The following is an 11,715-nucleotide window of genomic DNA, read 5'->3' on the forward strand; positions in this document are numbered from 1 at the left end:
GCCGATAAGGCGGCGTCTTGGTTAACTGCCCAAGCGCCTAATTCTGTGGACTCATAGGCTAAACTTATTCAATTGTTTATGGAACAGTTTTACCCACCGTTAAAGATAGATGAAATGATATCTAAGATTCATTTCTTCTGCCAGAACCCTCATGAATCCTTTTCAGAGGCCTGGAATCGTTTCACTGATCTTTTCATTGAGTGTCTACATCATAACCTTGCGAAAGACACGCTAGTTCGTGCCTTTTTCAAAGGGCTTTTACACCACCATAAAGAGGTTCTTGATATAATGAATGGGGGTAGTTTCCTTAGCAAAGAAGCCTCAGAGGCTTATAAGTTTTTAGAAAATCAATCTAAGCGTAATAATAACTGGGGGTAGTAACGATATCCCCCGCTCTGCTAGTTCTTCTTCAACAGTTAAGTCTACCAGCATGTTTGAGGTTAAATTTGATCCAGAGCTTAAAACTTTAATCAAATCTCTCACTAAAAAGGTAGAAGATATTTCTATTCAACAAAACCCTACCCCTATCATGAATGTCAACTCTATTCCATTTAATTTCTGTTTGAGTCCTGAGCATCCCGACTCCTATTGTCCTCTCGCCTATGAACAACCACCATCACAACAAGATAATGTTTGCTCCATAAATAGATATCCTATTCCTAATGCCCCTTGGAGACAAAATCCCAACTTTAGTTAGAGAAATAATCAACAAGTTACACCTCCAGAGTTTAATAATCAAAATGTTAGGCCAGTGATAAGAGCCCAAAACTATAGTTTTAACCCTGTAACAGTCATACTATTAGACCAATTATGTGAGTAATAATTAAGAGTTAACACCGATTATTGTTTTATGCATTTCGGGCTTCAAAGTCCATTATGTGCAGAAATGTGCCACTTTAGCGAGATAAAGGAGCAAAGGTCGGTTACTAAGGAGTTCCGTGATTAAAGGCCAAGATTCAAGAAGATAAAGCCTTTCTAAAGCCGGTCAAAAGCTGAAAAGTCGGCCTGGCAGTAAAACAAAGACACACAAGTCAACAGAATTTCCGAAGGCCGTATCTTTGGACTCAGACCTCGGAATAGGGCCTACCTTATGTCAAAACGACCGGCTCGGAAAGAGCTATCTAATGGTATAAGCCTTGATCCAATCAGAGGAGCCGAAGTGGACAAAAAGTCTGTTGAAGCCAACTGCAGTTGAAAAGGCCTTTTTGGACTGAAAGAATTGGGTTTTGGGCCTGATTTTCTGGCCCAAAACATGGCTCCAAGCCCATGCACGATTTTTGGATCTGAACATATAAAAACCAAAGCTTAGCTCTTTGTTAATGGTAGATAGTTAATGGTAGCTAGTTAGACCTAAAACTATATAGAATTCTAGATTTAGTTTTCAGTAGATTAATTAAGTTTAGTTCCATTTCAATTCTTGTTTTAGATTAAACTCTTAGAATCATTATTCTTAATTAGTTTGATTAATAAAATCGCTAGTTTGTCAATTTCAATTCTTGTCATTTACAATTGTGTAGATCTAAATTCCCTTATTACGTAGATAGCTAGACTTAGATTAGTTAGATTATTAATTTAGTATTTGAATCATTGTTTTATTATTCATTAGATTAATAAAATAGTGTTCTCCATAATCTAGTTTCATTTCCATTAATTGTTTAATTTCAATTCATAGATTTAATTATTTGTCATTATTAGTTTAATCCAAATTATTACATTAGTAGTTTTGAATTGGGTTTAAACAAGCAAAGTTTCAATCTTTCTATCATGTCTTGTTTGAACTCCATTGGGAATGATAGCATGATGATTCTCGGCTAAACCTCCATTGAGGGGGTTGAGAAGCCTTGATGAAAGCTTGATTCCGATTATCGTAGAATCGTCGTAATTTCCTTTCCACTCTAGAAATGATTAGTTCACCATGAGAATGGGTTTAATCGTTCACATACTAGTTATGAAGAGGTAGAAATGCCATGGTAATTAGGGATTAGGAGTAGCCATATTGTTCTGCGAAGCAGTTCAATTCGGATTACGACGACTCGTTGTTAGTAGAATTAAGTCGAGTTAAGGTGGAATCAATCCCCCTCTAACTCCTTATCATAGAATCGACGTAGCATTCCCATAGTTGTCCTAATAGTCGACTAGTTGTATCTTGTAGGTAGTTGCATCGTAGTCTAGTTGCCATTCGTAAATCTCTCATTAGACTTTAGAGTTAAGAGTACTTATACGTAGAGAACATAGCATGCGGAAGGACTAGGAGTGGAACGAATCACTCTACTCCACTATATCTAATAGAATTGAGAGTAAAAAACTTTGATAAAATATAGGCACGTAACAAATAAGTTTTGAGTTTCATTGTTCATTTCGTAGGTAAACTACCAATTTTATGTTTTATCAGCCAGCAAACAATTACAACCAAGCTCCACCATGACAAGGACAAGGACAAGGTCAAGGTAATTATAATAATTATAATTATAATAATAATAGAGGCCTTATTCCGGTTAACAATAACTATCACAATCCGCCTGTAAATAATCAACGTGAGATAGTTCCTATCACACCACCTGTGACTACTACACATCCACAATCGGATCGTTTCGACGCCTTTATGCAAACACAACAACAGATTTTACAGTCCATCCAACAATCCTTACAGCAGTTAACCCAAGAGAAAGTACAACCAAAAGGTGTGTTTCCAGGTCAAGCTATACATAATCCTAAAACGCCAAACATAGCCTTTGAAGTAACCGGTAATCCTAGTAATGATAATATAAACGTAGGTGAGTTAAATGTCGTAACCACTCTCCGTTATGGCAGAGTGGTTGATAATGTTGTAACTATGCCTGTTTTTACACAACCCGTGGTCATAACAAATGAAATTTTAAAAGATATCGAAATAGAATTTGAAGATCCTACAACTGTAGAGGTACCAATTAAACCACAACCTAAGAAATAAAAGGCCAAGGTTAAACATCCTATTGATCCATATGCTAAGTGATAAGAGCCCAAAACTGTAGTTTTAACCCCTTAATAATCATACTGTTAGACCAATTATGTGAATAATAAGTAAGAGTTAATACTGATTACGTGTTTTTATGCATTTCAGGCTTCAAAGTCCATTATGCGAGAAATGTGCCACTTTAGCGAGATAAAGGAACAACAATCGTGAGAACTTCGAATGCCATATCTTTGGACTCGGACCTCGGATTGAGGCCTACCTTATGTCAAAACGACCGCTCGGAAAGAGCTTTTGCAATGGTCCAAGCCTTGACCCAATCAGAGGAGCAGAAGTGGACGAAAAATCTGTGGAAGCCAACTGCAGCTGAAGAGGCCTTTTTGGACTAAAGAAATTGGGTTTTGGGCCCGATTTTCCGGCCCAAAACATGGCTCCAAGCCCATGCACGATTTTTGGATCTGGAAGTATAAAAACAAAAGCTTGACTCTTTGTTAATGGCAGTTAGGTTAGGAAGCTAATGTTAATGGAGTTTAGGGTTAGAAAAAGATAGTTAGATCTAGATTAGTTAATTACTTAGCTTTCATTCCATTAATTAGTTTCATTCTTTGTTTTAGATTAGTTATTTAAATCATTGAATATCATTCATTAGATAAATAAAATAGTTGTTATTCATTCAATCATTTCTTGTTCTTATTGTTCTATTAGATAAATAAAGTTAATTAGTTCTCCATAATCTAGTTTCATTTTCATTTATTTATTAGCTTAAATCCTTAGATTTACTTATTTGTCATTATTAGTTTAATTCAATTATTGCATGAGTAGTTTCAAATTGAGTTTAAACAAATAAAGTTCAAATCTTTATATTATGTCTTGTTTAGATTCAATTGTTGGGAATGGTAGAATAGAAAATTCACATCAAATCATTACTCTCACCATTGTTCCCTTTGGATTTGAGTAGTTGAGTTCTATTTAGTCTTGATAGATTGAGAGTGGAACGAATCCTTACTCGTTGTATTGCATGATTATGTTTTGAGAGTAAGAATAATTGATTTAAACGTAAGAACGGTAGGATTACGTATTAGTGTTCTTGTAGCATTAATATTTAGTCTTTTATTATTTTTACGGTTATCAAATAACCTACAAATAATATTAGGATATTAGGATATTATTGTTTTTTACGGGTTATCAAATGGCGCCGCTGCCATCTTAATCTCGTTCAAGACAAGAATTTAATTGCTTGAATCCAAGGGGCACTCCCCCATTCTCTACCCACCCGCCCTTTTAATTTTTCATTCTTATTTCTTGAATTTTCGAACCTGCTCAATCTTTGTTTCAGCTTTAGGGGGCTCTTGGATTCACAGAGAAAAACACTGCGGTGAAGGTATTTCTAAATTTTCGAAAATTCTGAAAATATTCATACATAATATTTAATGTGCTGTTGATTTACTAGAATATTTTCAGATTTTTCAAAGTTGGTTTACCTTGTGAAAAAAAAAATACGATCTTTACAGTGCTGCATTTCAGTTTTCACACCGTATGTTCTTGAAAAATAGACGAATAAGGTTACTTAGGGAGTTCTAAAAATTCTATAATTTTACAGGAGTATCTATCCTAATCCAGGAGTTTGTAGTAAAATTTGATGAGTTTTTTGATTTGTTTTGACCTCCTAAATAGTAGAGTGTTTCCAGTGTGTTTCTGCAGTGTTGCAAACACTTAATATCTGGAACACCATCCAATAAGGAGAGGTTGTAGACATCCAATTGCTCTAAATTTTTTACAAGAACAACTAGAATCTGTCAGGAGTCTCCAGTAAAAATTTGGAAATTTTTGGATTTTTTTTATGGGTTAACCATTCGGTTGTTTGTATTGTGTCCGAAAACGGTTTCGCAAACTTTGGAGGGCTGTAGAGGGACTTTCACTGCTCCGATCGATCTGAAATTTTACAGGCTACTTGATAGACGTTTTAGCAAATTACTGTAAAAATTTCAGATTTTTTGGAGTACGATAAAAGGCCTAAAACTTGAAAACCCTGGAGCGCGCCCGCGCCCATGTTGAGCGCGACCCGCCCTTATTCACTGTAATTTCAACTTACCTTGAGCGCGCCCGCGCCCAACCCGCGCCCTACCCGCGCCCAACAAGGAAAATTCATCCGAACAGCCCAATTTTCATAGGTAAATGCATATTTTTATTCCTTAAAGTTATTAAGTGTTTCTAACTTGTTAAATACACTTAAATCGCTGCGATACAAGACGCTATTCAAACGCTGCGTAGCAAGGAGGCATTCAGTACTCCTTCTTCCTCCCTCGCCTCTTACGTCGGGAGGAGTTTTAATTCTAGTATAATCAGGCTTGTTTTTCATAGAAATAAATACAACACGCCTATCTAGAATTTCACACACTACACTTGCATCAATGGCTAAAGAACAAGAGACTCCTCTCTCTGATTTTTATAAAGCCCTAAACGATGGCCCTAAGTCGTGCATCGTTCTTGCAAACCTAGTGGGGGATTTTCGAATCCCCCCTAATATATTTAACTTGTTACCGGTTTTCATGGTTTAGACCACGAGAAGCCTTACCAAAGACATCGTGGATAGACCAAGTTCTCACTACATTCCATCATCCTAGCGTAAGTCCGGATCAAGTTAAACTTAGAGTGTTTCCTTTCACCCTAGCCGACAAAGGCGCGTCTTTGGTTAACTGCCCAAACGCCAAACTCGTGGACTCATGGGCTCAACTTGTTCAATTGTTCATGGAACAATTTTACCCACCACCAAGACAGATGAAATGCTTCACAAAATTCATTTCTTGACCATAATCCTCATGAATCCTTTTCGAAGCACGGAATCGTTTCATCGATCTTCTCATTGAATGCCCAAGATCATAATCTTGCGAAAGACACGCTTGTTCGTGCTTTTTCTTCAAAGGGGGCTTTCACATTATCATAAGGAGGTTCTAGATATCATGTCCGGGGTAGTTTTCTTAGTAAAGGAGCCTTGGAGGCTTATACATTCTTAGAAGATCAATCTAAGAGGAACAACAATTGGGGAGGTAACGATTCCTCCCGGCCCTCTCCTTCTTCTTCGTGAGGTTAAACATGATCCCGAAGCTTAAAACTCTTATCGATGCCCTCACTAAAAGGTAGATGCCATCTCTGTTCAACAACAATCCACTCCAGTCATGAACATTAACTCTACTCGTTGTAATGTCTGTTGTAGTCTTGAGCATTCCGACTTCTATTGTCCTCTTGTCTATGCACAAACACCACCACAACCACCACACTTCAACCAGTTAACTCAACATCAAGGACAAGGGAACTTAGAGGACCAGAATAGAGGTTTAGTACCCATAACCCAGAACTATCAACATCAAGACATGAACGCTCAACAAGCTTTAATTCCAATACAACCATCTACAGACAAAGTAGTAGTGACCTTGTTGGAGAAACAAAATCAAATTATGCAACAAAACTCCAACTTGATGAAAGATCAGCATGATCAAAACTCTAATATGATGAAACAAACGATGCAAATGATGCAGTCTTTGTGCCAAAAGGTTATTGACATGTCTTCTAACCAAAATAATAACCAAACCGGCGTGTTTCCAAGTCAAACAGTGCCTAATCCTAAGTCAACAAACACCGCCTTTGAAATAAAAGCAAGATTTTTCTTGTAATGGTAATATAAACCAAGGGGACCTACAGGCAGTCACTACCCTTCGCTTCGTATGCAGTAGTTGATAACCAAGTGACTATGCCTAAAGATTACCCGCAAAACTAAAAATGATACCATACCAAATACTATAATAGAAACTGAAGACCCTACAACTGTAGAAGTACCAGTTAAACCACAACCAAAAGGGAAAACATTACAAGACCTAATAATAGAAAGTGAAGACCCTACACCTGTAGAGGTTCCAATATGGACACCTAGTTGGAAAACGGCTAGAGATAAAGCAAAGACTAATAAAACTTTTATCCCTTCTGCTAAAAATAGCGATAAAGCACCATATCCCCAAAGACTAGTTGTGTTTAAAAAGGACGAGAATTTTGATGAGATTAGGGAAGTGTTTAAAAATTTGACTATAAACCTACCTTTTCTAGAAGCTATAAAAAGTCTACATGGACACGCTAAGTTTCTAAAAGAGTTGTGCACCAAGAAGAGGAAAACCAACATACCCCACGAAGCATTCTTAACTGAACAATATCCCTCTTTATCTGAACATAACGGAATTGTTAAGTACAAGGACCCTGGTCGTCCTACTGTACAATGCACCTTAGGTGATACCTTCATAACAACTGCTTTATTAGACCTGGGGGCGAGTGTTAACTTACTCCCTTTTTATTTATATAAACAACTAGGTCTAACAAAACTTCAACCAACCAAAATGACTTTGCAGTTAGCCGATCGTTCTATTAAGTATCCCAAGGGTGTAGTTGAAAATATTCTCGTTAAAGTTCGGGATTTTTACTATCCAAATTGACTTTGTTATTCTTGACACGAAGTTGCTCATGATTCCATTCCATCATCTTAGGGGCCCTTTCTTGGCAACCGCCAATGCCCAAATCAATTGTCGGGATGGCTCAATGACTCTTTCTTTTGGAAATCTTTCTGTAGAAGTTAACATGTTTAGACAAAAACAGGGGACAACTAGGTTTGCCTATAGAAGGAGAAGTGAAGTCCATTGAGAGTTTTGTACCTCACATTAGTCGCGGTGACACTTTAGTCCCCACACTAGTAGATACCCCTCTTATGGAAGAAGACAAGGATCACAATTTCTACTCCCTAGGCGTAGATAACATCAAGGAGGATTTCCTTCGACTCTTTTGCAACCCTTCTTTGCGCTCTTCTCTCCTATTGACATCCATTCATCTCTTGGCCGCCATGGCGGAAGAAGAATTTTTTGCCCTTTATCCCAAAGATTCTTCTTACCCACCTATTGAGGAATGTCTTGCATATCTCAAGGCCTCTGATGATATAGACTTAAGAACACTAGTTGAACACCATTCACCCACCTCACATCCTCATGTCACTCATTCACCTTCCATCACGAATGTTCCTCGCCCTCTACCTTTTCAAAGAACCATTGAGTTTGTACTTGACCTTGGCGTTTCTCCTATGCTTCATAACTATCTAAAACCAACTGGTGAAGAAGTAACACCCAAGGATAAGCCACCTGACACTTTTTCATTTTTTCCATTTTCCCCATTTTTTCCTTCTCACACTTATCCACATTCCAAGTATTTTCCAAAACCATTCATTTACTCACGATCATTCACTTGGACACCTTCTCATTCCACTAAGCTACATCATAGGAAATCTTGGTGCTTAATTCTGTTTGATGGTGCATTCCATGTTAATTATTTGTGGAAAGACCCACAACTTTTTAGATTATTGATATATGGGAAACTGCATGTAAATACATATATATCACTTTAAGTCTAGGGAATCTGACTTTAAAAGACCCACGTTTTAAAACAAATTTTTACAAACCTGTTTTCAAAAATTTGTTTGGGGGTGGGGTGTTTGGTTTTTCCATTCTTGATCACTCAAATTCCTATTCTTACCCCCACCTCACTCCCTTGAAGAGTAGCTAGATTTCTTCTTGTTTGTTGTTTTGATGTTGTTTTTTATTATTTTTAGTAGATAGGATGTTACGTTGTTAAATTCCGTGAGTTAACTTTGAATTTGGTAGTTAAATGTTGTTTGAATTTCAATTTTAATATAATGTGGTTCTTTTCAAATTGTGCATAGATTTTATTGTTAATCCCACCTTCCCGAATTGTTTGGGGGTGGTATTATTTATTATATCATGATTTGTAGAAGATCTTCCATTTTAGAGTTTGTTTTGGAGTGAAGGTTGAGAATATTGTCGTAATTGGCATACCTATGATTAGATGTGGTGGTAGGATGAAATCTAAGAGAGTTTAGAAGTTACTAGTCTAAATCCAAAGATGAAAGATATTAGGGTTGTTATAGAATCAAGAATATGAGTTGTTTCCGTTTTGGTTCGAAATTTTATTGTTTCCGAAATTGCCTTAAAGTTTTTTTTTGGCAACCTACCGATTCGTTTTAACAATTCAAAACCTATATAAACTTCCTTCTTTCTACACTAACAAACCACAATACATTCCACCATCATCCCGCACCATCCACTCCAAGTTTTACTTTCTTTTCATCTAAACTCCGATTTCAGCCCTTTTTAGAAAATACCCCATCGAGCCCAGCGCTGCTTCTTCACATTTTTGAAAATTTAGTCGAGCGCCGCCCTCATACCGAAAGCGACCAGCCCTCATCTATGGACCCTAAAGTTGCCAGCGAGTTGAGCGACCAGCTCAAACACTGGAAATTCTAAAATTTCAGAGCGCGACTTTCGCCATATAATGAGCGCCACCGACTTCCGTGGACCAGAAAAAAATCCAGTTTTCTACGGGTAGTTTCGGATCATTCACAGCTATTCCAGGCGTAATTTTGAGATGACATCTCCTACATTGATACGGAACAATCTTTTCAAGATTTGTTTCAAAGCACTACTTATGGTGCTTGGTTTTAGGTGATCATCACACGTAGAAGGGGACTTTGCTTATGGTTCTTGCAAGCATTTGTTCTTGGACTTGCCATGCCCGCTGAAATACAAGACCCATGATGCTATTGGGTAGATAATATTCATGTCTACACTTATGACTTTTGCATGAGGCTTATGGGTCCGACAATTTCCGTGTAGAGGACCAAGGGACATATAATGTAGCCCTTGGTAACTTGTCCCTTAATGTGATACGGTAATGTTCTTTATCATGCTAAACATATTAGGGGAGTGACATTTTTCTTCTGTGAATGATGCCACTTGCAGCGTCTTCCTTGCTTTAGCCACGGGACGTATGTGCCATGACCTTCCCAGAACTTTGATGTCTAGTTTAGCTCGAGCCCATAGCATGACGCATAAGTACCTTCTTATGCCTGTTTTAGTTTGCCGTATTATGCTATGTTTCTTCCCTATTTTTTGTGCCCGTTTCACGGATTGGGTTGGGGTCGAAATTGTGAGACCCACCAATTGTATTATCCGATCTTTCCGTGCAATGACTTGGCAAGGGTGGAGGATACAACCTCATCAGGTTGCACCTTACACCCCATCCGACCAAGTGGCGCTTAATAGGTTAGCAATCATAGATGATAAATGGCGTGAAGCATGGCAAATTATCATGGCATGGCAGGGGCAAAAAGGAACCTCACTTCTTTATAGAAGAGGAGGATGATGATTAAACGCTGGAGTGGAGGTAAGTTTTTTTAGTTTCAGTTAGTGTCTGCTTATGTCCCAAGCAATTTAATTCTGCTAACCCCATAATGGGTGGAACTCTTATAGAGTTGCGTCGGTTTTTTTTTTCCTATATTAGTATATTCTAACCTTGTTTTGCAGATGTTCCGCATTTCACGCATTTCCATGGTATTTTTCTACCCTCTTTATTTAAATGCTTTGAGGACAAAGCATGCTTCTTTGTTTGGGGGCATAGAAACACGTGTAATTAAGGCATCCGTTAGGATATAGATATGTATAATATGCACTTGTTTTCTAGTTAAAATTTCAAAAATTCAAAAATATAAATAAAAAGTATGCTATACACTTAGGAATATTGGTATTGTTTTCTTTCTCCATGCTCTTAACAATCTAGAAGTCTCAATGTTTGTTGCATCGTAATAATTGTTAGAAACTTAGGTTAATATGTAGGTAATAATCTTTGCATCTATCTATAAATTTATTACATGAGTATCTATGATTGTTAGCAATGAAGTTTCTGAAATCTAGGCTAGAGTACTTATTCTACAAATCCTGTGAGAATATAGCCTAAAGCCTTATATGAAATAAAACATTTGAGAAATGACACAAAGGGAGAAGTAAAATCCGGATAAAGAAATCACACGTCCACTTGCTTGATCACTAAACCATATCCTAAAGCGAAATTTAGGCCCTCTTTGGATCGATATAGCCAAATTCAAACCTATGAATTATTTTCCGCTAGTAAGCCCCTCCGAGCCTTTCTTTAGCCTTCCATAAACCACAATTCCTTTACCCTCTTACAAAACAAAAACAAAATAAAAATCAACCTACCCAATTTAGAATAAGTCCGAGAATAGAATGAGGAAGAAAGAAGAAGAGAAAACCCACGTAAACAAAAAATTAGTTAGTTGCTTCCAAAAAATAAAGAAAAGAAGTTTCCATCCAAAGAGAAAAAAAAAAAAAAAAAAAAAAAAAAGAAAAAAAAAAAAAAAGAAATAAATAAAAACTCCAAAAAATAAATAAAAGGGAGTCAAAGGCCAAAGAAAAGAAAAATATGGCTAAGGATGGAAACAAAGTGTAGAAGCAAAAGTAAATAACAAGGTTTTCTCTAGTTACATAATATGAAGACTCTATTATCTCAGACTTGTCCTCTAGAATATCCATTTCCTTCCTTCTTAAACCATCTCCTAATCCCCCATGAACACCTAATAAAGACCTCTAGCTCAATTAGGAATAGGTTAGTGTGATAGTAAGTGGCAGATGTGTTTGATCGACCCCGGCTTCCTTGTTGTCATTGAGATTGTAAGTAAAAGGTGCCCACCGCACACCTGGAGTAGCGAAACCTTGAGTGGAAAAATCAGAGTGGTTTTGTCTTGACATTTATGTGAGGACCTACTTAAGGACGCTATTCCGAGTTTTCAGAAACGGACCTGCTATTACATTTCATAGTATTACTCATTGTTATATGTTTATTTTAGATGATTGATTATTATGCAT

The sequence above is a fragment of the Coptis chinensis genome, chromosome 3, assembly GCF_015680905.1.
Source record: "Coptis chinensis isolate HL-2020 chromosome 3, ASM1568090v1, whole genome shotgun sequence".
Lineage (NCBI taxonomy): Eukaryota > Viridiplantae > Streptophyta > Magnoliopsida > Ranunculales > Ranunculaceae > Coptis > Coptis chinensis.